The 27,049-nt window shown below is 38.7% G+C and overlaps 2 protein-coding genes across 8 annotated transcripts in view; one reads left to right on the forward strand and one right to left on the reverse strand.

Moving 5' to 3' along the window:
* LOC134226849 (protein artichoke) overlaps window positions 1-23,204 on the reverse strand; it is a 57,422-nt gene extending 34,218 nt beyond the window's left edge. The window contains exons 1-2 of one of the 7 annotated variants that reach the window (XM_062707890.1): window positions 22,939-23,204; window positions 22,422-22,828 (exon numbers count right to left, since the gene is read on the reverse strand). The gene's annotated coding sequence lies outside the window, so the exon portion shown is untranslated. Of the gene's footprint in view, window positions 1-22,421 lie in introns of all 7 variants that reach the window. The other 6 variants (XM_062707891.1, XM_062707889.1, XM_062707888.1 and 3 more) reach the window with 6 other exon arrangements.
* LOC134226852 (L-threonine 3-dehydrogenase, mitochondrial-like) overlaps window positions 1-27,049 on the forward strand; it is a 174,879-nt gene that overhangs the window by 35,495 nt on the left and 112,335 nt on the right. The gene's annotated exons all lie outside the window — the stretch shown is intronic.

Consider the following 27,049-nt stretch of genomic DNA (forward strand, 5'->3'; position numbering starts at 1 on the left):
TCTAAATCTTTTGGATTCCGAAATATTTGACCCAACAAGTATTCCCGTATACACTAGCGCCACCAAGCGGACGAGTTCCAAAATAATATGATCTGCAAAAGTATAGTTTAGGCCTCCTGAACAAAATTGTAGAAGACGGAAGCTTACTAGATCTTACGAATTCCGAAATATTTGTCCGAACGAGTAATCCAATATACACTAGCGACATCAAGCGGACGAGTTCCGAAGTAATGATCTGCGACTGTATAGTTTTGCCCTCCTGAACAAAATTGTAGAAAACGGAAACTTTCTAGATCTTACAGATTCCGAAATATTTGACTCAACGAGTATTCCCATATACACTAGCGCCGCCAAGCGGACGAGTTCCGAAGTAATATGATCTGCGACAGTATAGTTTTGGCCTTCTGGACAAAAATGTGGAAGACGGCCTGCTTCTAAATCTCACGGATTTCGAAACATCTTATCAATATTTATTAGCATGAACATTAAGCTGGTGAGCACCAACCAAGCAATTTGTATGAAAATCACGACTTGCTCCGACGTTTGGAGGTCCACAGAGGTCATTTTTGGTCCGATCGGAGGTCTCGACATTTCCGACAAATCTTGATGGACGGGAAAATTTGTGAGTCCTTAAATTGTTTAATTCGGTTCCCTAACGGCTGAGATAAAGCGATTTGAAAACAGCGTTCCGATTGCACAATAGGAAAAAGGAGGTATTTTTGGCCAAAATTATGGATCCTGCAATAAACGGTGGTATTCATCATAAAAACATAGATAGAAAAGAAAAATATTTTTTCTGAGCCATCAATGGGGTATGGGGCCAGTTTTCGGCATAGTAACAATTTTTGACATATTCTACAAAACCAACGGAATTTAGTCACTTTTTGGCTTGCAATAAGCCTGTTCGATGCTAAATAAATTCCTAATGGTCATATACTGTATATTCGTGTCACAGACAAATGGACGCAACACAGATTTCTTAAAATGATCAAAAAAGCACTATTAGCTTCTGGTGTTGAAAATTCACGAATAGAACTTATTAAACCAACAAAGGAGGGCAGAACAGATTCAATTAGCGTCATTTTGTGACATCAACGAAATGGAGATTCATTTATTTTATATTTCACTAAGATTTTTTTCATAATTATAAAAAGGTATTGTGGCAAAGAGTTATTCACACTACTCATCCAACACGTTATGACACGTTATAATTAAATCTTTAATTCGCTCCTATATTGTAGTAATGTCAAAATTGTAAATTGAACAACTTATCTTCTCACTGCTTAACGCTTTTTATATGATAGATGATTTTATTTCTTGAGTTAGGAGTAACGTTAAGACATAACCCTCCCCCTCAAAATGTTAAGTAAACTGTGTTCGTCGCCAAATTCAATTAAAGTGGCATTATTGCGTAACTCAGTTTACCAAAACACCTGATTAATCCCCTAGCGGTAATGTTGTCTTTCTCGTACATTATAAGAAAATGTATTTTGGCCATAACTTTTATGCCCATAGTCCGATCCAGCATATTTTTAATAGGAACAATGTATCAACGTTCTAATCAACGAGTAAGTGCTTAAAAAGAGTTAAGACCATTTTGCTCACACACATACAGACATTCACACACACGTACACATAGACATCACCTCAATTCTTCGAACTGAGTCGATCGGTATACAACACTATTAGTGTTTGGGCTTTTTTAAATGCTTTTAGAGCGATCATATAGCTTTTACGTATACTTTGTACACTAGAAAGGCAAAAATGGGCAATTTTTAAAATTCATGTATCTTACAAAATTGTGAATTTGGGCAGAATTTTATTCATGGTCCTCAAATCTTAAGAGTTCAATAGTGTAGTGCATGATGTTTTACTGCGGGGTATTGCGGGGTACCAAACTGTTTTGTTCGTTAAATATTGCGTAAAATATGCTTTTACAAAACTACTAAAAACTAAATTCTGGACGGAGCTATTATTACATTATCAAGCCTATTGCATAGATCTGTTTAAGAGCTTTGTAACGATATATAAATATGTTACTTTTGAGACGAAAACATGGCAAAACTGTCCGTTATCTAAAAAAAAAGCAAAAATATCATTTCTAGGAGGGGCTAGTTTGAACGCCCCTCACCCTCCCTGAAAAATCTAAAAAATATAAACCGCCCTGATTATAGAAATATAGGTTCTAATCTATGTATGCATCGCATTTTACTCGCCCAAATCGAAAATTGGCCTTTTTGTAGTTTTGGCCACACCTTTATATGGGGCTGTCCTATTGTGGACTGTTTGAAAGGCACGGTCGGAGGAGTGTAATGTGAATTGCGGCTTGATTGATTTGTAACGCTTTTGGAAAGAAATGAAACCACCCTTCTGCATTTTAATTTTGCAGTACAATCGTTCATATAAAAATTATGCTGCAAAAGTTCGCTAAAAGTGAACTATTTTTGATATTATAAATTCGAATTTCTATTCAAAACTCAAATATTATGCATCGGGAATTTTTTTAAAATACCAGGAAAAAACCGGAAAAAAACCTGGAATTCAAAATTCAATACACACTGGCCACCCTGAAAATGGTGGCGCAGCTTACGATGTATTAAAATTGATAAAATTTTCAGAACATTGCGAATGAAGGCTATTTTAAACTTCTTGGTTAGTGCTGGGGTATGTGCCACGGGATTCTGTATATCTGGTGGCTCCACCCATGTATACCGAATGCCAGTACCCCGAATTCCTTTACCCCGAATGGGACAGTACCCCGAAAGGAACAGTACCCCGAAAGCAATTACCCCGAATGGGACACTACCCCGAAATCCATTACCCCGAAAGGCCATTACCCCAAATATATTTCGAATCTGTAGTTTTCCATCATTTGTTTTAACACCCACAGATACCGATGAATCGTAAAATGACAATCTTTGAAAATAATTTATTTAGAATTTCAACTTAAACTGGCTACGCAGTCTTTAAAGATTGAAACAAGATTTGTATTTGCTCAACGTTTCGACACGGGGTTGATGTCTTCTTCAGGGGAAACTAAATATAATTAATTGGGTAGTAAAAGTATATCAGAGCTACTTAGAGAAACGCAATGAAGGTTCTGTTTAACCACCATTTTTGATTTTTCGTTCAATTAATTTAAACTGTCGTTATACGCCATTATTTCCTGGGAAAGTGCTATCCTATGAAATGGAGTAAGTGAAGAGATAACACCTTCTTTCAATTAACATAAGGTGTAAATAATGCCTTCTTTAAATGAACGCATTTATCCGGTTTAAGAGATGAACGTGTTTGCCCAATATAAAGCAGAAAAAGAGATGGTGCCTTCTTTAAATAAATGTATTTTCCCGGTTTAAGGCGAACATAGTTGATAATTCTTTTTTTTAGATAGACGCATTTGTCCGATATAAGGCGAACAGAGGAGATAATGCCTTCTTCTAATGACCGCATTTATTCGACATAAGGCAAACATAGGAGGAAACGCCTTCTTTAAATTAACGCGTTTGCCCGGTATAAGGCTAAAATAGGAGAAAATGTCTACTTTAAATGAACGCGTTGGCCCGGCTTAAGGCGAACTGCCTTCTTTAGATTCACGCATTTGCCTGGATTAAGGCAAACATAGGAGATGGAGCCTTCTTTAAATGAACGCGTTTGCGCGGTTTATGCGAACAGGGATAAGAATGCCTTGTTCAGATGAATGCATTTTTTCGATATGAGGCGAACATATTTGATAATGCCTTTTTTAATTAACGCATTTGCCTGGTTTAAGACAAACATAGGAGATGATACTTTCTTTTGATGAACGTATTTGCCCGGTTTAAAGCAAACAGAGTTGACAACGCCTGCTTTTGATAAACGCGTTTGCCCGGTATAAGGCGAACAGAAGAGATAACACCTCCTTTAAATTATCCCGTTGGCAAGGTATAACGGAGCTATGCCTGTTCCTTGCTACGGGAGGAACAAACATATTCGACGAACAGAAGAGATACTCTCATTCTAGGGTCTTGTTGCCATACCCTTCTTGTCACAGTAAGGTTTATCGCCGGCTTTCCGCTGACTTTAGAAGCAACTTTTCCACGCCTTTATTTTGTTGAAATACATGCTCGCGAGCCGTCTTAAGCCCAGTCGACGTGGGCTGAAATTTCCTCCAGCCCCCTGCATTGAGAATGAGAACGTACTTCCAAATTCTTACCTCAACTTTAACAGTCTTCAAAGGTAGCACATGATATGTAACGGGATTTTATGGAACGAAAGCTATTCGTTCTATATTGTTTTCAAACAGTTCTAGTTCGATGAAACAAATTACGAGTCCAATACGGTGAACCTTGTATCGGCTATCGGCTCGAAAAATAAAGAAGGATCTACGATAAAAAATATCGTATAAATTGTGTAATTTACTCGACTCGAGTCGCCCTGCTATTGAATAAGTCGTAAAACAATTTGAAATCAGGACTGATTCGTGGTAGTGGGTCATTTGAAGTAGTATTCCATTTGGGGTATTGGCATTCGGGGTAATGGCGTTCGGTGTAGTGGCCTTCGGGGTAATGGCATTATGGGTAATGGAATTATGGGTAGTGTCGTAGAGTCATATCTGGTTCCCCGGGGATGTAACTTCTTTTTTAGGTTGTTTGAAACTCATTTTACGATATGTAAAACTTTGTTATTTTACTTAACATGCTTAATAGAACCTATTTGAAGGTTAATGGTGCTTATGGGCATTTATGGTCTTTTCAAAAATTATCGAATTATGTTTTTGTTATGAATTAGAACCTCTCGTTTAAAGTACTAAAAGTGTGCAAAACTCACATATTGAAGGTGAAATGGTATTGCCATTATTGCTGCCATTTCGGTCAAATCGAGGTTTTAACACAAATTCAATCCATCCTTTGCGATTATTTGCTTCTTCAAAAATGAACTAACCAAAATGTGCAACCTAATTGGATATTGCAGAAAGTTGCTCATTTTCATGTCACCAGCAGCGCTTTGCTCTGTTTCCATATATTATCAGCGCGGTTCATTTTCCAAAAGAGCATCAACCATCTACGACAATTGACATGCAAAATCATCTCAATCCGCAGAAAGCAAAGCGTCTTGATTGCCTCTACGGTAGCTTTACGGTTAGCCCTATTAGATACGCCTTGTGACAGTTTTGATTTTGTGTCACATGGTGGAGGATTTCTGTATGTGTGGATGTGCGTCGACGATAACAACAAACCGTGCACCACGTGGAGAGTTGATTTGAATTTAAGAAAACCACTCGATCGTCACCCCGCAGAGGTAATGACTGAATTACGATGCGAGATATTTTTTCCCATTTATGGGAATGTGGGACATCGATGCGTTAGATGGAGAAGGCAATTTTCCCAAACGACAGTTTTAATGCTTGCAGCTTGCAGTTTACAGTTTTGTAGAGTCCAGTAAATGAATGTAAAGGGCGAGCCTTTCGCAACGATATGATCGCTCATAAACGATTGTGTTAATTAGATTGCGACAAAGTGGTCGCTGCTAGCTAAACTGTTAAATATTAAACGACTTGTCCATGCCGCTGCACCCATTTGGCAAAGCGACGATTTCATTTTGAGTAAACACGACTTCATCAATCCTTACAACTAATAGAATGCAAAAGTTGCACAAACCCACATGCTTGAACATAAAATTAGTTTTCTTCTAACAGCTTGGCTGAGTTCACTACCGGTCATGAGCCATTGTTATACTTCGTGAGGGGATTTCGTCATTTCCTCAAATACATCATAAGCGATGCAAGTTAGTCAAACAAACCCATGATGTAGGTGGTGTCAAAACAAAAAAAAACTTAACCCAGCGCAAATCGATCAACACCATAAATCTACAGTGGACAGCGTGCACCTGGTTCCGGCAAGGGCGCGAGCCCTTAGGGTGCCTTGAGTAGCGCAGAAATATCGAATTGCAGTTTTTTTTTAATTTCAGACATACATATAAACAGTTGCAGGTAGAAGCCAGAACTGTTGGTGACACAATGTGACTAGATTTTCTTCAAATATTCAAAAAATAACTTCATCAAATTTAGTAGATTTTTCCATGGAAACTCAAAAGTATTGCCGAGCTTTAGTTGTTGGATTTGCGGCGAAAATATGGCTGAGGTCGGCGAAAAGATTTAAGTGTGAGATAAGTAGGGACACGGCAGGTATTTCCGTCCATCGTCGTAGGGGCTAAAACCAACGAAAGCAACGTACATATGCTAGAACTCCACTATAGCAGAACGTTTCTCCTGAGCTTACGATTTGGTACGTATGGTACGTATTTATTGGTTTTCGAGACTATGACGAACAGACGAAAATACCTGCCGTGTCCCTATCAGATGAATTTCCTACTGTTTGTTTATATTTATATTGATATTTGCATTCAATGTTGAACTTTCAGTCTATGCACATTGAGATTGGCGAATTAATCGCAAGTCTTAACTTTTGATAATGGAGTGTTACGATCGTTTTACTAAAACACTAACGATTTATGTCTACAGAATTACAATTTAGTTGTGCGCTAGAAACGTGTGAACATTTTTAATGGGCCTTTTTTCTAATATTCCGTCAGGGCACTGAAACTCTTATACCCAGAGTAACCTAGCAAGGAATGGACTTCAAATTAATTAAAAAAAACACTTGTTTTAGATTTTCATTGAGGTCTCTCAAGCTCTTTAACTCAAATATGCGTGAGTTGTGGTCAATATCCGTTTTTTATATCTTTCCCTACATCTTGGCGTGTTGTAGGCACGCAGTACCATCTCCGTTCATAACAATTCAAAAATCGATTGCAAAATTGCAAACACATCATCAACCGGGTCGTTCTCTTTGTCGTGGTTGATGGGTGCGGTATTGTAGTCCGTATCCTCGGGTTTTCTTGACTTTGGCGCTCATCTTTTATTCGCATGGCGAAGCCTAATATGAGATTATGTAAAACCGTCAACTTTATCGGAGGCATCTTCGTCGATGAATTCGCACAGCAGAGCCCCCATATTGTTGCATCTTCAGCGCTTGCCGCCTAACGTTGGTGGCGGAAAAAATCGGGGCAGTATGAGTTGGCAGAAGCAGACATCCCAACGAACTATGGGTACGGGTGCGAGTGTAGACTAAGATTGAGAGCTCGTATTATTTTTCACGCTTCAGGAACTTCGTAGAAATAAAACTGAGGAAATATGTAAGTGGAGCTTTTGTGCTCCACTCGAAGGTTGCAGGTGCACTGCGCTGTCGAAGACCGAAAATGCATAAGTGTGCGATGTCTGTCTACAATTTTTGGCACATGACCTACCTATTCAATATTATTTTGTCGAATGCAGGTTGACGTCGACTATATGATGGTAATTCACTTATTTATTTGGAATGCTATATTAAATTCTTTTTTATTTTGTCATTATTTTTTTTTAAGGTAACTGATTACAGCATATCCGAAATTCAAATTGTCGAATACGGTATGCAATCGCACATTAACTTTTACAATAATTCGTCTTCAACTACATCAACCAATAGTATGTCAATTTTGAATGAATCGATTGTTAGTTTGTGCTTTGTTGTTCATGGCTTAATTTGCAAACTCCGTGGTACTTATGAGGGTGTCGCTATCGTTTAGTAAGTACCACATCAGCACTTCCTTCCTCTTCCTAGTTACGGTGAAGATGGGCGTGACCAGGAGTAGTAATTCTCATGCTTTTGTTATTTTAGTCTAAGACTAGAATCAAGAACCACTCCCTTTCTTGATGTCTGATAGCATTCTAGATAATCTCAAAAGTAAAACATGAGTATCACTAGTGTTCAATCTATGAATTACACCGTAACAATGCTAATGCTAATGCAAATGTTGTTCATGGCTTAATTTGCAAACGGTATGACCGATTCCTGTTGCCTCTTACTTTGTTTATATGTTGAAAGTTAGAAATTTCCGCAACTAATCAATAATTACTCTAGAAATCGGCGCTTCAATCATATTGACATTTGTCGTTTGTCGCACTTGAGTTGATGATTTTACATGATCGCATATTTGTAGCATTTGCAATCTTGTTGATCGAGTAGCTTTCCTGATACCTGGCGTACCTCAGGGGATTCGTTATGTTTCAGTTGGACTCAGTCTGGAAATCTTATGTTCTGTGCACATGCTCTCAGGTTCGTCACTATACCCTCCTTGTTGTCTCTTGAGCCTGACAAGCGATGAGTTTAAAAATCATCTGCTTGTCTTGTGTGAAATCTCAACTTCGGCAAGTTGAATCCCTTTCTCCCTTGCTTCCAAATCCTGGAATTAAAAAAATGCATTTTTTCGGAATGTCCTAATAAAATTCCGTTGAAATTTCGCCTTGAATTCCTCCAATCATTTTTTTTTCAGAATTACATTTGAAAATTATTCCAGAAATTATTCAGGCATTCCTCCAACAAAAAAACTTCCATAAATTCATTAGCATTAGCATTAGCATTAGCATTAGCATTGTTACGGTGTAATTCGTAGATTGGACACTAGTGATACTCATGTTTTACTTTTGAGATCCTTATCTAGAATGCTATCAGAAATCAAGAAGGGGAGTGGTCCTTGATTCCAGTCTCAAACAAAAATAACAAAAGCATGAGGATTACTACTCCTGGCCACGCCCATCTTCACCGTAACTAGGGAGAGGAAGGAAGTGTTGATGTAGTACTTACTTAACGAGAGGCCACCGACTTAGCGACACCCTCATAAGTACCACGGAGTTGGATAATGAGGAAGGTAATCGTTGGGTCAGGATTTGCCTGTAGCTGGCAATGTAACCGTGGTAGATCTTACCCCGTAACACACCACGTAAAGGTGTCTACCCAGCATTACGGGCCACAAAAAACTTCCATAAATTCTCCCGGAAACTCGTCCGGAAATTCCTCAGAAACTACTCCAGGAATTACTATGGATATTCTTCCAGAAATTCTACGGATATTCCCTCGGGAATTCCCCCGAAAATTTCTTCAGGAACATCTCCGGAAATTTACCCAGGAATTGCTCCTAAAATTTCTTTAAAAATTCTCCTGTTGTTGCTTCAAAAATTCCTCCGGGAGTTATCAGGAATCATCTGGAATTCTTCAAAAATTTCTCCAGCCGTGCACAAATAATCCCGAAATTCTTCCAGTCAACTATTCAAATATCCTTCAAACCCGAAAGATTTTTTTTTTTCGTGAGTTCCTTCATAAAGTCATCCAGGAATTTAGGAATGATGTTTCTGAGGAGTGACTGAAAAAAGAGCTCGAAGTATTTTCTAAAGCTTTTAATTAAGAAATTTACTGAAAAATTGGCAAACCACCCCAGGAATTTACCTGAAAAATCCCCTAGCTAAAAAATCCCCCAGAAATTTCTACAAAAACACCATAGAAAACTTCTTCGGGTTGTATTGAAGAAATTCAATGAAAAATGTTTCTGGGAACATTGAAAAATTTCTCCAGGAATTGTTCCGGAAATTTCTCCAGAGGAGCTTTCTGAAGGCAGTTCGTGACAGTTTTTGAAGGATTTTCTGGAGGAATTCGCAAGGCATTTTCTGGAGGATTTCATCTTTTCATTCGTTCATTTTCGCTCGCACTTTAGAATAGAGGTATTGCGGGAGTATATATGAAAAGTTGGAGTTTGTTTAAAAGTGAAACGTGTGAACCTTCAAGTTTGTAGATCATCGAAGGTAGATTAAGAACAGTGATTTTTAAAGTAGAGTGTTGTAGAATAAATCTCTTGGTGTCTTCCAGATAGCAGCCAGTCTTTCGTCAGTGCGACTGACGATCACGTGATATTACTCCATTGCCGGAGGATTTATTTGTACAAAAAAAAGTAATAGATATTGTGTTGAATAGTGTATCATCTGACTAACGTTCGCCTTTCACGTTGGACTTCCAGCGCATAGGACTTTTTTGTACGGAGTAGGAAGCGACGGGTATCCGTTTATTCGAGCTCGTGTGTCCGCTAAAATCCGCCTTTCGAGGTAGCTATACAACCTCCCTTAGAGCATGGTCCCCGTACGTTGGGCCGAACTCGAACCAAGAGTTAGTAGCATTATTTTAGTCCTCGCCCGGTGAATCGGAAAGGTACGTGAAGACGGGTCGTAAGGTAAAGTGGGCTCGAGGGAACGGTTATTCCAGACGCTTCCGTCCAGTCGCCATTCCCTCCGCATCTTTAATTCGACCATTTTGCACTAGAGCTCACGCCGCCATTTCGTGGAGATTGCCCACTGGCCGTCCGCCGGTAACTTGATGCTCCGTAGAAAACGACGTCATCGTGCTGACAGAATTCAGAAGATCTATGGACCGTCGCAAGCTTTCAGGAGAGGAAGAACCCGCTTTTGGAGACACTCTTCCAAATACACCTGTCAATTTATGGTGCCTGTGGTAACGAAAGGCGTACTTTGCTTTCCGCAGTTTCTGGGCTAGAATTTCTTGAGATATGAAGAAAGGGAATATTTGAAGAGGAGGAAGGGGTATGAGTTCCTCTAGAATTTTTGGAGGAAGAATTCCTCATAATTCCTGAAGAGGAGTCCTCAGTAATCTTTGGGTGAGACGTCATCCATATATGGAGTATTTGATGGAATATATTTTGGTTGGACCATATTTTTTGAATGGGGATCAAGGACGTTACAAAATTTGCAATATGAGTTTGTCAGGATAGACGAATCAATTTTTTTTTAAATTTGATTGCTCAGCAAACGAAAATATTGTGTTTTTTAACCACGAATGTAGCACATTGTAATGGTTTTCGACATATTTTAATTTAATCGAGAACTTTTTATTAACTTTTCTAAAATTACAAATAAATTAAAGAATGGCACAAACATTCATATTTTTTTTTGTTAAATATCTTGCCTGCGCATATGCACAGCACATGTTTCGAAATGGACAAATTGATATGAAATTTGCGAAAAAGAATCCACGTGTCTCGGATGAACTCGAACCCTCAACCTCTTGAGTCCTGAGGGTTCCAGTCCCTCCAAGATACGTGGTTTTCGATTATTTTACACTCTGCTCCTGAGGGTTCCAGTCCCTCCAAGATACGTGGTTTCTTTTTCGAAAAAGTTATATCAATTTATCCATTCCGAAACATGTGCTGTGCACATGCGCAGCCAAGATATTCAACCTTCCGCAACTCGCTTCAACTTTCATAACACGAGAACTCGCGTGTTGTAAAAAGTATAACAGTCCTAATATCCGTTATAATGAAGCCAATTCAAATGATATCAACGTGATTTTTTCGGGAAAATAATAAAGGGGATATATTCTCTCATTGAAAACATTTTTTAAGTCCAATGGATTTTCTGCTGGTCCTCCGGAAGATCCGGAACCAACGGAACACCGGTGAAAATAGTCCATCTTCACAATAAATGGGGCAATGTTTCTTATAAGAGTTCTAAAAACTTTAAAAACTCTGAAAAAAATCTGAATACATCTACAATCCCATGCGGCCCTATGAGTTAAAAAAAATGATTTAGAATTCTCCCACTGAGCGGCGCTAGTGTACATGAAAATATCAGTTTGGTTCGATATCTCCAGATCTATGGGATTTAGGAAATTTCCGTCTTCTACAAAGTTGTTCAAGGATTGGAAACCAATATGTTGAGAAACTGTTAAGTTTAGAATTCAGCCGTAAGGCGGCGCTAGTGTATATGAGTTATTAGTTTGGTTAGATGTCTCGAAATCTGTGGGAATTAGAAAGTTGCCGTCTTCTACAAAGTTGTTCGAGAATTGGAATCCAAAATGTTGAGAAGCTAATTAGTTTGAAATTCATCCGCAATGTGGCGCTACTGTATATGAGAGATCAGTTTGGTTTGATAGCTCAGGATCTATTGGTTTTGAAAAGTTGCCATTTTCTATAAAGTTGTTCAAGCATTGGAAACCTATATGTTGAGAAACTGTTTAGTTTAGAATTGAGCCGTAAGGCGGCGCTAGTTTATATGAGAGATCAGTTTAGTTCGATATCTCTGGATCTATGGGATTTAGTACATTTCCGTTTTCTACAATGTTGTTCGAGTACAAAGAACCAATATGTTGAGAAACTAAATAATTTATAATTCATCCACAAGGAGGCGTTACTGTATACGAGAGATCAGTTCTTGGATATCTCGGGATCTGTAGGATTTAGAAAGTTACCGTCTTCTACAAAGTTGTTCGAGGATTGAAAATCAGTATGTTGAGAAGCTAATTAGTTTAGAATTCATCCGCCAGGTGGCGCTACTGTATATAAGAGATCACTTTGGTTTCATATTTCGGGATCTATTGGTTTTGGGAAGTTGCTATCTTCTATAAAGTTGTTCGAGCATTGAAAACCAATATAGTGAGAAATTGTTAAGTTCAGAATTAAGTCATAAGGCGACGCTAGTGTATATGAGAGATCAGTTTAGATATTTCGGGATCTGTTAAACTTACAAAATTGCCTTCTTCAACAAAATTGTTCAAGGACTGTAAACCAATACTTGACTAGTCTAACAGTAACTGTTAGTATTGGAAATGCAGGAAAAACTTATTTCTTACATCCAATTAGAATTCCGTATTTTGGGTTCCTATCACATCCCAACAAAGTTTTTTAACTGAGATAGCTTCTTTTTGGCCAAATAAGACCAATATCTCTTGAATTTCTAGTGTGGTTGTTATCATCAATGACTAGGTATTAGTTATTATTATGATAGAATAAATTTTTCATTTGTTTGCATAGTACATATATTTTTGGGCTATTATTATACCTTTGGCGAAGGTGGAAAACTCTATATAATAATTGAAGGTAAAGAGCATTGACTAACTTCCTGGTCATTATCAGAATTAGTTTAGAAGAAAATCGTTGGTCGTTCCAGATTTGCGGAAAGGCCGTCTGGTAGCCACCTGCGGCCGTTGCAGAGTAAGAACTGTGAATTAACACTAAGACCACCATCAAAAATGTCTTAGAAAAAATTGCGCTACTCTAGGACGAACCATCCAAAATAACCATTTTACTGGTTTTCCAAAATATTCGGAAGGCCGCCTGGTGGCCACGTGCAGTCATAGCTGATTAAGACTTTGAAATATCTTCAAGATCACCGTCAGAAAAGGTTTAGAAAAAAATGCGCTGCTCTAGGAAAACCTTTCCAAAATCATCATTTCTACGGTCGTTCCGGATTATTCCGAAGGCCATCTGATGGTCACCTGCGGTCATAGTAGAGTAATGACTGAGAATTTCATTCAAAATCACCGTCAGAAATGGTTTAGAAAAATTGTGCTGCTCTAGGATGAACTTCACAAAATTACCATTTTTACGGATGTTCCGGATTTTCCGGAAGGCCGCCTGGTGGCCACTGTGGTCGTAGCAGCTGTGTATTAACTCGAATATCGCCGTCAGAAATGGTTTACAAAAAATTGCGCTGCTTTAGGATAAACTTTTCAAAATTATCATTTTTACGGACGTTCCGGATTACCCTGAAGGCGGTCTGGTGGCCACCTAGGGCCATAGGTGAGTGAGAACTGCAAATTAACTCAAAGGTTATTGTCAGAAATGGCTTAGAAAAAAAAATGCGCAGCTCTAGGACGAACTTTCCAAATTGACATTTTTTACGGACGTTCCGGATTATAAGGAAGGCCGTCCGATGGCCACCTACGGTTATAGCAGAATACAGTGTTGATCCGATTTCGTCACTCCCCGATTTTATCTACCCCCGATTTTGTCTACCCCCGATTTTATCACGTCCCGATTTTGTCACCCCAAAAAAATTTGTCATTCTTTTTATTATCTTAAATAATACCAAAAACCAAATTGATTTTCATGAAATAACTTTCATCGCCTGTAGTTTATTATGAATGACTTCTGAGTAGGTACCTGGGAAGACTCTGTAAGCAATTTTGACAAGAAATAACCGGTTCCGTTCACACATTTTGCCTTTCCAAGGCATAAAAAGATTTATATTCGTGGAATGAATTAAAAAATCGGATAATATTTTTTCCCAATTTTGTCACATACCCTGTTTTATCACCTCAAAATTCACCATGGGGGTGATAAAATCGGAATATTACTGTAATAACTGTGGAATTTCTCTAAAATCACCATCAGAAATGGTTTAGAAAAAATTGCGCTGCTCTAGGACAAACTTCACAAAATGACCATTTTTACGTACGTTTCGGTTTTGCCGGAAGGCCACCTGCGGTCATAGCAGTGTGAGAAATGTATTTTAGCTTATACAGGCCCATCATAAATGGTGTAGAAAAAATGGCGCTGCTCTCGGATGAACTTTCCAGAATGACCATTTTTACGGACGTTCCGGTTTATAAGGAAGGCCGTCTGATGGACACCTATGGTTATAGCAGAATAAGAACTGTGGAATATCTCCAAAATCACCATCAGAAATGGTTTAGAAAAAATTGCGCTGCTCTAGGACGAACTTCACAAAATGACCATTTTTACGGACGTTCCGGATTTTCCGGAAGGCCGCCTGGTGGCCATCTGCGGTCATAGCAGTGTGAGAAATGTGTTTTAGCTCAAACATCCCCATCAGAAATGGTTTAGAAAAAATTGCGCTGCTCTCGGACGAACTTTCCAAAATGACCATTTTTACGAACGTTCCGGGTTTTCCGGAAGGCCGCCTGGTGGCCACCTACGGTCATAGGTGAGTGAGAACTGCGAATTAACTCCAAGGTTATTATCAGAAATGATATAGAAAAAAATCGCGTTACTTTAGGATGAATTGTTAATGAAATAAATAAATAATTCATTACTGGTCACTTTTCCCAGTGCACCTGAGCCTTTTATTTAGCTATATTTACCCGAGCCTTCTATCGAATCACTTTTATGTTTTTTCAATTGATGAAGAACTAATTTTTTGAGGAATAGATGGTGGTTTGGTGCAAATTGGTCAACTGACTAAAAAGTTAGCTCATTTTACTCAATGTGTTGTACCTTTTACAACGGTGCGTGTCCCGGAAGGTTAACAAAAACCCAGATTAATCCACCTAGCGGTGATGGTGCCTTTCTCGTTCGTTCAAAAGGTTACTAAAATAATACCAATATGTGGATTGGTCTTATTTTTCATTTTTGTTTATATGCATAAAAAAAATTCTCGCCAAACGCAATTTGTTGCAAACAAATCGGATGAGCATAAGAGCAAAAAATGGCCTTTTATTTTGTAGTTTTGAAATTAGTCATTTCGCCATAACTTTTGACCCATTTGTACGATCCGGCCAAGTTTCTATAGGAAACAATGGGACAATATTCTGCGTCGAATGCAATCTGATGCGAGAGACCTGAAAAGCACACATATTGCACATCAATCACAGTAACTTATATATGACCCGATTCAGTCACAATATGGTAACTGCAACCAGATTTGTTGAACTTGTGTTGCTTGGGAAATAGATGAAGTCTAAGTGCTAAAAAAGTGTGCTAGACTTTTTTGAGCTCTTTTTCACAATAAATAGTAATTTTATCATAACTTCTAAGCCCAAAGTCCGATCTGGCCAATTTTCAATAAGAATCAATGAGACATTCTGCGTCGAATGCAACTTGTTGTGAGCAAATCGGTTGAGGATAAGTGTCCGAAAAATGAGTGACATTTTTTACGCGATTTTTTCGTACGAATTTGTATTTTGGCCATAACTTTCGATCCCATAGTCCGAATTTCAAATAGGAAACAATGGGACAGGATTCTGCGTCGAATGCAACTTGTTGCAAGCAAATCGGTTGAGGATAAGTGCCCGAAAAATGAGTGACATTTTTTACGCGATTTTTTTGTATGAATTTGTATTTTGGCCATAACTTTCGATCCCATAGTCCGATCTGGCCAATTTCAAATAGGGAACAATGGGACAGGATTCTGCGTCGAATGCAACTTGTTGCGAGCAAATCGGTTGAGGATAAGTGCCCGAAAAATGAGTGACATTTTTACCCGATTTTGTCGTGAAAAACTGTATTTTGGCCACAACTTTTGATCCCATAGTCCGATAAGGCCAATTTTATATAGAAAACAATGAGACAGGATTTTGCGTCGAAAATGAGTGACATTTTTTACGCGATTTTTTCGTAAAAAATGTATTTTGGCCATAACTTTTGATCCCATAGTCCGATCTGGCCAATTTCAGATAGAAAACAATGGAATAAGATTCTGCGTCCAATGCAACTTGTTGCGAGCAAATCGGTTCAGGTTAAGTGCCCGAAAAATGAGTGACATTTTTTACGCGATTTTTTCGTAAAAAATGTATTTTGGCCATAACTTTTGATCCCATAGTCCGATGTGGCCAATTTCAAATAGAAAACAATTGGACAGGATTATACGTCGAATGCAATTTGTTGCGAGCAAATCGGTTGAAGATAAGTACCCGAAAAATGAGTGACATTTTTAACGCGATTTATTCGTATGAATTTGTATTTTGGCCATAACTTGCGATCCCATAGTCCGATCTGGCCAATTTCAAATAGGAAACAATGCGACAGGATTCTGCGTCGAATGCAACCTGTTGCGAGCAAATCGGTTAAGGATAAGTGCCCGAAAAATGAGTGACATATTTCACGCGATTTTTTCGTATGAATTTGGATTTTGGCCATAACTTTCGATCCCATAGTCCGATCTGGCCAATTTCAAATAGGAAACAATGGGACAGGATTTTGCGTCGAATGCAATCTGTTGCGGGCAAATCGGTTGAGGATAAGTGCCCGAAAAATGAGTGACATTTTTAACGCGATTTATTCGTATGAATTTGTATTTTGACCATAACTTTCGATCCCATAGTCCGATCTGGCCAATTTTAAATAGGAAACAATGGAACAGGATTCTGCGTCGAATGCAACCTGTTGCGAGCAAATCGGTTAAGGATAAGTGCCCGAAAAATGAGTGACATTTTTTGAGTAGTTTTGCGCACACACACACACACACATACACACACACATACACACACACACACACACACACACACACACATACACACACACATACACACACACATACACACACACACACACACAGACATCACCTCAATTCGTCGAACTGAGTCGATTGGTATATAACACTATGGGTCTCCGGGCCTTCTATAAAAAGTTTGTTTTTGGAGCGATCATATAGCCTTTACGTATACTTAGTATACGAGAAAGGCAAAAAACAATCAGTTCAAAGGTAATTGCCTATATTCCGGGGATTAAACCACCCGACTTGGACATTAATTTACAATGTTGTAAAAACTCATATGTGAATATGTACATTATGTGGAAGATATTGATTTGAAAATTGTATTGGAGGTAACCACTTTCCCTTCGATGGGACTCGAGCCCATGACCCTCAGTGGGTTCGAGTCCCATCGAAGGGAACTGAGTTGCCGAATAATATGTAATTAATATATAGGTTGGTATAGGAGCAACATAGAAGTGATTTGCAAGTCTCCTAGGTAATTCTGAAAAGTTAGGATTCGGTTTAGTTTTAGCAGATTCAGAATACGTAAAATTATCGATTCCCCTAAACAGAATTCGAGAAAAGAGAATATTTAGAGGGTAAGGTAATTAGCATAGTTTTGCCTTTCTCGTACAACAAAGTTGTACCAGAAGGCTATAATTTCACTCCAAAAGCCAAATTTGGATAGAAGGCTCGGAGACCCATAGTGTTATATACCAATCGACTCAGCTCGAAAAACTGACCACATGTCTGACTGTGTGTGTGTATGTGTGTAGCCCCGGGAATTTTTTATTGTTAAACACGTTTCATATAGAAGGACTTGACCGATTCGAGTGCAACTAGTTTCATTCGACGGAGAAACTTTCCTAGTTGGACACTATTGTTTTTGTTTGCTCATGCGGTTTGAATAATATTTCTATTTTTCTTTTATCAAATACGCTGTGTACATGCACATTTTGAATCATTAATCAATTTAGCCGTGACGCAATCCATTACTCTCATAGTTGAGTTATTTTTAAGCAGCGTGATATAATCGCATCAAAGCTATTAACCGCCTAAATGTAGGCAATTTACGTTGCATTTACGAGAAAGGCATAATCACCACTGGGGGATAAATTTGGGTTTTAAAGCTAGTCTAGCACTTGGCCATATACCAAAAATTTGGTCCAAAGTTCGAGTTAGGGGAAGTGCACCGGTTTTGGCCAACTTAGTGCCTATTTTGAAAAATACATATTTTTTCCAAAATAATCGATCAGTTAAAAGCAGCGTTGAATCGTAAGGGATATATCTCTTGTTGAAACTAATAAAACCCTTCCGAATTGCTTTATTTTTTGAGTTATTCGCAAAATTGGCCAAATTAGGAACATGGCCAAAACCGGTACAGTTCCGTTATCTTTATTCCAAAAGCAGAAAAAAGAGACAAAACAAATGCAAAATCCAAATGCATAAACCAAAAAACGACACAAAATAAATTAAACAAAATACAACGTATGGCTTGTATGGCCAGAACGGGTGCAATGCATAGTACACCATCAAAAAGCACTAGAAGCAGCTCTTAGTAAGCTACCACTGCATCAATACGTGCGAATGGAAGCAGAAAATGTGCACTAAGATTACGAAGATGTAATGAGTTTTTAGAAGACAATCTTTTAGGACATATGAGTATACTGAGAGATTTTCCTATTAATCCAATCGTAGTAATGAACGAAGATTGGATGGAAAAGAACCTGAACCTAGATATACCATCTTCCAGGATCGATTATGTTCTACACAGATGGATAAAAAATGAATGACAGTACTGGGGCAGGAATCACAGGCCCAGGACTTAAAACTTATCTATACCAATGAGAAAGTGGACTACTGTTTTCCTTGCAGAAATATTTGCCATCTTGGAATGCACATTCGTATGCTTGCAAAGAAAATACAGACATATCCGGATTTGTATATTCTCAGACAGCCAAGCGGATCTGAATGCATTAAATCATTCAAATGCCAGTATAAATTAGTTTGGGAATGCATAAAATTGTTGAAATAACTAGCTATGTTGAACCAGGTATATTTGTACTGGGTGGAATTGTGGAATCGAAAGAAACGAAAAAGCGGATTTACTCGCAAGACAAGGTTCAGGTGCCCAGTCCATAGGGCCCGAACCTTTTTGCGGAGTTTCCAAATGTGTTATACAAATGGAGATTAATAAATGGGAGGATGAGACGATACAGTCGAGTTGCATCGCTACAAAGGCCTTAAGACAATCTAAACAGTTCATCACTCCAAACAAGGAAATTTCAAAAAAATTGCTATTTCTGAAAAAAAGTTCTTAGAAAATAATTATTGGTCTGCTCACAGGTCATTGTCCGGCCAGATATCGTTTGAAAAAGATAAACAGAAGTCAAACTGATATATGTTGCTTTTGTGACTGTGAGATTGAGACCTCTCAACATCTGCTGTGCGATTGTTCAGCACTATTCCTGTGAAGAAAGAAGTGCTTTGAGAAGGGCATATTAAGTCCTACCGTAGTAAAGTTTATTGAAACGGTAATCCTAGATTGGGGTACTTCGCATCAGGAGACAATAGCGGTAACACATGGTAACTTGCTGATCTGAGTAGATGCAATACTAACAAGGGGTATACCACAATAGATCAACTTATGGGTCGCAGTGGTTAATATCCCAACAAACAAAAAACAGCGTAGCATAGCATAGTTACGGTGCACTTCGTAGATTGGATACTAGTGATACTCATGTTTTTCTTTTGAAATCCTTATTCAGATTGCTATCAGAAATCAAGGTGGGTGTGGTCCTTGATTTCAATCTTATATATAAAAATTAAATGGTCTGTGTTCGTATCCGCATAACTCGAAAACGGCTGGTTGGATTTTTTCATTTCTTCAGCAGAAACATTCGTTATAGTTTCCGACGGGTTTATATGATATTTCCTAATGCGAAAATTACGAGTAAAGTTGAGCAAACCGTGAATAACTAAAATTGTGATTCCTATGCGAACTTTGCATGGGCAGTTCGGAACGCACATTCTCGCCTACTGTGCAGGACAACGTCTGCCGGGTCGACTAGTTTAGGATAAAAATCACAAAAGCATGAGGATTTTTACTCCTGGCCACGCCCATCTTCACCGTAACTTGGGAGGGGAAGGAAGTGTTGGTGTAGTACTTACTTAACGAGAGGCCCCCGACTCAGCGACACCCTCATAAGTACCACGGAGTTGGATATTGGGGAAGGTATTCGTTGGGTCAGGATTTGCCTGTAGCTGACAATATGACCGTGGTAGATCTTACACCGTAACACGCCACGCAAAGGTGTCTACCCAGCGTTACGGAAGAATATTTAGAGGGTTAGGTAATTCTCTAAAATCTTTGGAGGAAGAATTTCCCATAATTCCAGAAGGGATAAATTTTCAGATCTCTTGGATAGGAAAATCCTCTGAATTCTAGAGAAGGAATAACCCTTACTTCTTGTAAAATGTCCCAGAGCTCATGAAAAAGGAATTTTCAGAATTCCTGGGGAAGATTTAACGAAAAAGGAAAAACTCTTGAAGAAGAAATTCCCAAGGTAGAGGAAAGAGTCAGTAGAGAGCAATTCCCCGGAATTCTTAAAGGAAGATCTCGCCAGAATTCTTGTAGGAAAGATTCTTCAAATTCTTGGGAGAGCAATTCTCCAAAAGTTTTGCAGAAGGAATTGCTGGTGGTGGAGTATCTCAGAAATCCTGAAGTTTCCCACAATTGCTGAAGGTAGGACTGCCTAACAATGGTATCAGGAAGGTTTTCTGGTTTAGAATCAGTTATGTAGGAAGGTGTTATCTTCTCTATATATAAATGAGTTTGCATATCCTATATACAGTGTTGGAAACAAAAAAGTGAACAGTTTCCAACACTGCACGACTAAAAAGTTTCTAGCAGAACTATGTATTATTTTCATCTCACAACAACTAATTTTATTTTTGTGTCTTTGACGTGTTTCTGAGATCATGCTATTGAGGACTAAAAAGTGAACAACACAGTTTCCTCCACACCTTGTGAGGCAACACAGCTTTTTCGACCGTTCAAGTAAGTTTTACTTAATTTCCTGTACAAAAGATCGACATGAGGCTGTTATAAATTACAAAAACAAGTTGAACCTCTTTTTCTTATTTTCTCATTTTTAATTTAAATTATTTTCAAAAAACAGGTCAACAAAAGCCAAAACATCCATAAAACGACCAACACTTACGTACCAGACCCCCAATTTCAAGTAAAACTAAATTTTCAAAATGATGATTCTCAGCAGTCTTGCATTGGAATTTGGTTCTGTTTTCTGAAATCGATCACAAAATTCCCATAGTTTCAGGGAAATTGGTCATCGTTTTGAAAATGGGTATGGTTCCGGAGATATTTATGGGAGTACTGGGGTAACCCTGGTTCGGAAAAATGGCCACTGCCTGATCAAGTCTGATTTTGCAAAAAAGCTCGGCGGAATGCGTTCTGAGGGTATTTGGTTCATCTGGTCACATTCCGGGATGCCCTGGAATGCTGGTTCCCTGGGGGGAAGTGGCCAATTTTTGATCAATTCTGAAACCTGTCTTGCAACGTATCAAACTTCATGGTTTTGCAAAACAAGTCCGTAGGAATGTGTTCTGAGGATATTTGGACCATCTGGTTACATCCCGAAATGATCTGCAATGCTGAATCCCTGGGGGAAGTGACCACTTTTTGATCATTACTGAAACCTGGCATGCAACGTATCAAACTTTACTATTTGGCAAAACAAGTCAATAGAAATTTGTGCTAAAGGTATTTGGTCATTATGGTCACATTTCGGGGCGCTACCCTCATAACACATTCCGGCGAGCTTGTTTTGCAAAATTATGAAGTTTGACATGTCGCAAGCCAGGTTTCAGTAATGATCAAAAAGTGGTTACTTCCCACCCGAAAACATCCTAGACCGGACCGAGAATCGAACTCTTAATCTCCGGATCGGCAATTCTACGCCTTTGCTCGCAAGGCTACTGGAGCCCCAATCCTGAATCCGTTTGAATTGCTTATTAAACATGGTGAATTATGAAATTGTTCATCTCAGACTTTACATTAAAGTTATTGAAAATTAGGTGCATGTTTAATTTTTAACAATGATTCTAAATGAAATATATCAACAAAATTGTCCACTGCTCCTGTTTATTACGACTAAACTGTGATTAGAATAAAAGGATGAGGATCATATTAGTAAAATGATTCCACTATGCGAGTAATTTCTCAAGCTACAAAACAATTCGTGACCACAAATCTATTTTTTCCATATCCTGAATATGCATGAATCATATCGCTATTCAAACATTCTAGTTGAAAAGTTAAAATTATTCCATTTGAACGGCCATCGACCCCTAGATCCACACAAATTCATTGAACTCTTCGATTTTTAGTAGTGCATGTGCCAATTTTGCATAACACACGTTCGATCATTGATGCCTGTAATTTCCTTTCGGCCGATCTTCAATCGGGTGGATCTATCCACCATCACAGAGTGAGAGGAAATCACTTTCACTTCAATCTATCGAACGACTAATCGCCAAATTTTCTTCGGACCTGCATCACCTGCTTTAGTCAGTGTTCGACGCACCGGTTATCGCACCTCTATTCGGTTGCTGCTTCGTGGACCTTCTTCAGACATGTATGCCCCTATCGCAGCTGGGACCACCCGTCAATTAGTTCCAATTCGGAGCCCGCGCCAAATTTTCCTCCTAAATGGCTATAAATCTTCGATTCCGACTGGCACGGTTTAACTGTCCACTGCGCGGCTGTGTTTTTATTTTCGTGAGTATGTAACTATTACATGCCCAATCTTAGAAGGCAATAATCAAATCTTCATCACATAGAAAAACGGACGCGGTCGACTGATTTTCCACCTTATTTTCACTCTCTTCAAACTGCAGCAACATCCCGCGCTTGCAGTTTGGTCATTTTCTTCACTTTCAACTGGACGTTGTTGGTCGCTTGAGATAAAGGAGCCCGTTCGGCAAAATTCGAATTATCCGTTAAATTTCCTCTTCACAGTGCACATCACCACTCATTTCGATCACACTAATTGTTGCGAAAAATAAACCTTTTATAAGTCACGTAGTAAATCGTCTTGAATGAGTTTAACAATTCATGGGTTCTTTTTTCGTAACACCGCAACGCACTAGCTGACTGCTTGACTGCACCGAAAAAAGACGTGTGTTGCAATCTTTTGAATTTCTGCTCAACACTGGGTGGGTAAAATTCCGTGAAGTTTTCCAGCGCGCGCACTTTGAAGGTGGAAAGAAAAAAGACAACCGTTTCGAAGGAGATCCGAGCCTCAACTGACTAGTCGTGGGCTGAACGGTGAACGTTTTGGTGTTGCTGCTGCCGGAGTTTTCCAGCAAGACCGGGAGGTAGGTGGGTGCTTTTTTTTCGCGACAAGCTGCTTGACTATTGTTACTTTTCCGCCTTCGGGATTCAGAAAATCGATGCTACGCGGCGGAAGAGCTCTTCTTGTAGTTTTCGTTTGCATACTAATGTACGCTAAGTGTACTTTGGCAATCTATAGTAGAGGTCCAAGCTGTGTATCTTTACTATCTTTACTTTACACTCAAGTGTACGAAGAGTGGTAGTTGAATGTTTCATTGCCAATAATTACCAGTGTTTGTTTCATTTAGATTGACGTTACGGACATTGGTTGAAGATAGCTATCTTTTATGTCCTTGGGAATTACTTAGAGTCAGGCTTGGAGTATTGCTATTAACCGTGATATCGGGGAGTCCAGGCAAGAAACGACTTGTCGGTTCCGAGTCTACAGGATGTTAAGGTTACTATACTGGTTAGATTCGCATCCCATGTCAATCTTTTACGATTTTGATTTTCATTCAGAAATTAGCTTAAAACTGTTTCTTGTTTAATAAAAAATTGTTTCTTAATTTCTCCATGTAAATCGAGTTTGGAAAATTGAACGGAAAACTACTCAAATTGTAGAAAATTTAAATGGGACTCTTGTGCGAATAGGGGCAGTGTTCAATAAATTCACTAGCGTAATTTTCTGGGGCAAATTTCTAGAGCAGCGGTTCTCAACCTGGGGTACATGTACCCCTGGGGGTACCTTCGCCGGACCCTGGGGGTACCTCGGACAAAAATGCATAATGGCGGATAATTTTAATTGTAATCAACACTTTATAGATAAAGTTTTGATAATTTTGTATTTTTTATTTCAAAAATTTGTTTTGCACATAATATGCATGGTGATTAGTAAATCATAGTCTATTGAATCCTGGGCTGAGGGACAAATCAAAAAGATAAAACCTCCAATGAACAAATTTAAAAAATCTTCTATGCAATCTACTTGATCAAAACAGAATTTTGAATAAATATGTTAAGAATATGCTTCTTAACTAAAATATAGAGCCTTCAGCCTCCATTTGAGAGACATGAAGGCTTTTTCCCGAAAAAGCTCAGCTGTTTCGTTGCAGGAGACTTGAAAGCATTCTTCTAAGCTTATCGGAACTCTCCTTCAAAGCAGAGCTCGGAGGACTGCTTTCAAAAGGATCGGAGGCCTTCTTTCAAAAGGTTCGGAAGCCTCATTTTAAGAGGTTCAAAAGGAAACTTTCTTTCAAGAGGCCCGAAAGCTTTTTTTAAAGTTTTTTTTCTATAAACTTTCTTTTTTATCATTTTTCCTTTTAAAAGCCTCCTTGGATGGTATTTTTCAATAGCCTCGAAACCCTCATTTTAAAAGGCTCAGAAGCTTACTTTCAAAATGCTCGAAAGCCTACTTTCAAGAGGCTCGAAAGCCCTCCCTTAAAAAGGCTCGGAATTCTTCTTTCAAAAGGCTTGAAGCCGTGCTCTCGAAAGCTTCAGAAGCTTCCATTCCAGATACTCAGAAGCCTTATTTTAAGTGACCCGATAGCGTTTTTTCAAGAGGCTCAGAAATCTCTATTTAAGTGGTTTGGAAGCATCCTTTCATCCAAAAGGCTCTGAAGGCTCTTTTAAACAGGCTTGGAAGGCTTTTTCCAAGAGGCTCGGAAGCCTCATTTCAAAAGGCTCGAAGCCTTTTTTAAGAGGCTCGGAACTATTTTCCCAAGAGGCTTGGAAGCGTCCATTCAAGATACTTCGAAGCCTCCTTTTAAGTGGCTTGGAAGCCTTTTTTTTAAAGCCTAGGAAGATCACAAATCTTACTGGTTTAGTTGCAGTAGCACTTATGTGACTCTATTTGGTCGTATATGAGTTACAGAAACTCATGTAAGACAAATGTGCTACTCGGCTCTTTTAAAAAGGCTCGAAAGCCTCCTTCCAAAAGGCTCGAAAGCCTCCTTTTAAGCGGCTCAAAAGCCCCCTCTCAAGAGGCTCAAAAGCCTCGAAAGTCTATTTTAAAGAGGCTCGATGTGTTTTTTTAAGAGGCTCAGAAGCGTCCTTTCAAAATACTCAGAAGTCTTCTTTCAAGTGGCTAGGAAGCCTTCCATATAAAGGTTCGTAAGGTCTTTCAAGAGGCTCGGAAGCCTCCTTTTAAGTGGCTGGAAAACCTTCTTTCAAGAGGCTTGGAAGCCTACTTTTAAGACGCTCGGAAGGTTCTATCGGTAGAGGCACGGAATCCTGCTTTCGAGAGGCTAGGAAGCCTCCCTTCTATTGAAGGAGGAAGACTTCAATAGTCAAAAAAGTTCTGTAGGAAGCTCGATATATGGCCTTAATTTGAATTGGGAAGTTTCACGGAAAATGAAAATTTCAGAAAAGTTTATGGAGAGCTATTCCGTTAGTTTTCAGGTCCATTTTTCATATATTTACGATTATTTTCATTTAAAGCATGAAAACATAGGGGGTACCTCAATTTATGCAAAAGTTCAAAGGGGTACCTCTCACGAAAAAGGTTGAGAACCGCTGTTCTAGAGAACCAAACTACGCACTACGCTGAAAAGTTATCCAATTGGTAACTTCCTACTGGCGATTAATCGGATCACTTTTCAGGGTGGACCATTTTTGTTTTTACATGAGTTGTGCGCTTGATGATTCCGTTGTGGCTTATTCAAAAATTCACACTATGGTTAATTAGGGTAGGAGATTGCGGCTGGTAGAATGGGTGTTTTAACGTTGGCTTCCTCAGTCTTAAATAATTAAGACGGCTAGTTTGACATGGCCAACGATAAAATAGTAAATTCTTAAGAATTTCCACGGGAGACTCTTCATGAGAAGTTCTCCGGAACGTTTAAGAGAATCTTATTTAGAATTTTGTGCGAAGGATTGTTCAAAATGTAGATTTCAATAAAAAATCTTTGGATTTTACGGGAAAATAGTTCGCATTTTTTTTTATTTCTACAGGAACTTCTTTGCACAGTAGACGTTCGATAACTGGAAGTCATTTGACTACAATGCTTTTAACTGCAATTCGAAAGTTACATCAGTTTTGCAGTTATCGGACATCTGAACTTCAAAACGATTTCAAAGTCGATGATAGCTGTATAGCACTGCACAATCAGGTGCATTTCTATTGCATCTTACAATCACAAAACAAAACATGTTGCAGTTATCGAGCGACTAGTGTATTGCCCATAAGAAATTCTTGGAAAATTCCATTGGCTGAAAGCAACATACGGCCGAAGTCGTTCGCCCTAACAGGTCGTTTGGCCGAAATGATCGTTTGACCGAAAACGTCATCAGCCCGAAAATGCCGTATGGTCGAAATGGTCGTTTGACAGAATGGGCTATTACGCCGAAAGTATTGTTTGGCACAACAGGTCATACTGTCAAATGTCAATAACTGAAATTTAGTCAAAAATATCCATCCGTTTGGTATAATGACCGAAATTTCGTAATCTCTCTACTTTTTAAGGTCACTCCTGACAGGGTTGTTAACGTTAATCAACGATTAACGCCGTTGTCGTTAATTTTCTCTTAGTTCAACGTCAACGTCGTTCCGTTGAACTACTTGGATTGTAACGTTAACGTTAACGGGATGCGTTGAATCAACGTCAACGGACATCGATAATCTGCTCGTTAATTTTTCTCCTTAGGTCCTGCCCAATAAACAATCAGACCCTTTTCTAAGCCAACGCGGTTTCCATGGGTCATAATAGATTTTTCATTATTAATCATAGTTCACCACCAAAAAAATGCAATGACAGCCTTATTAATATTTCCATTCAATCCAGATCAAGTTTTGTCATCGAAAACCAATTTGCAATTGGAGCTAATAAGATGACGACCTGTACGTCTTC

This window comes from Armigeres subalbatus, chromosome 3 (assembly GCF_024139115.2).
Source record: "Armigeres subalbatus isolate Guangzhou_Male chromosome 3, GZ_Asu_2, whole genome shotgun sequence".
In the NCBI taxonomy this organism is placed as follows: Eukaryota; Metazoa; Arthropoda; class Insecta; order Diptera; family Culicidae; genus Armigeres; species Armigeres subalbatus.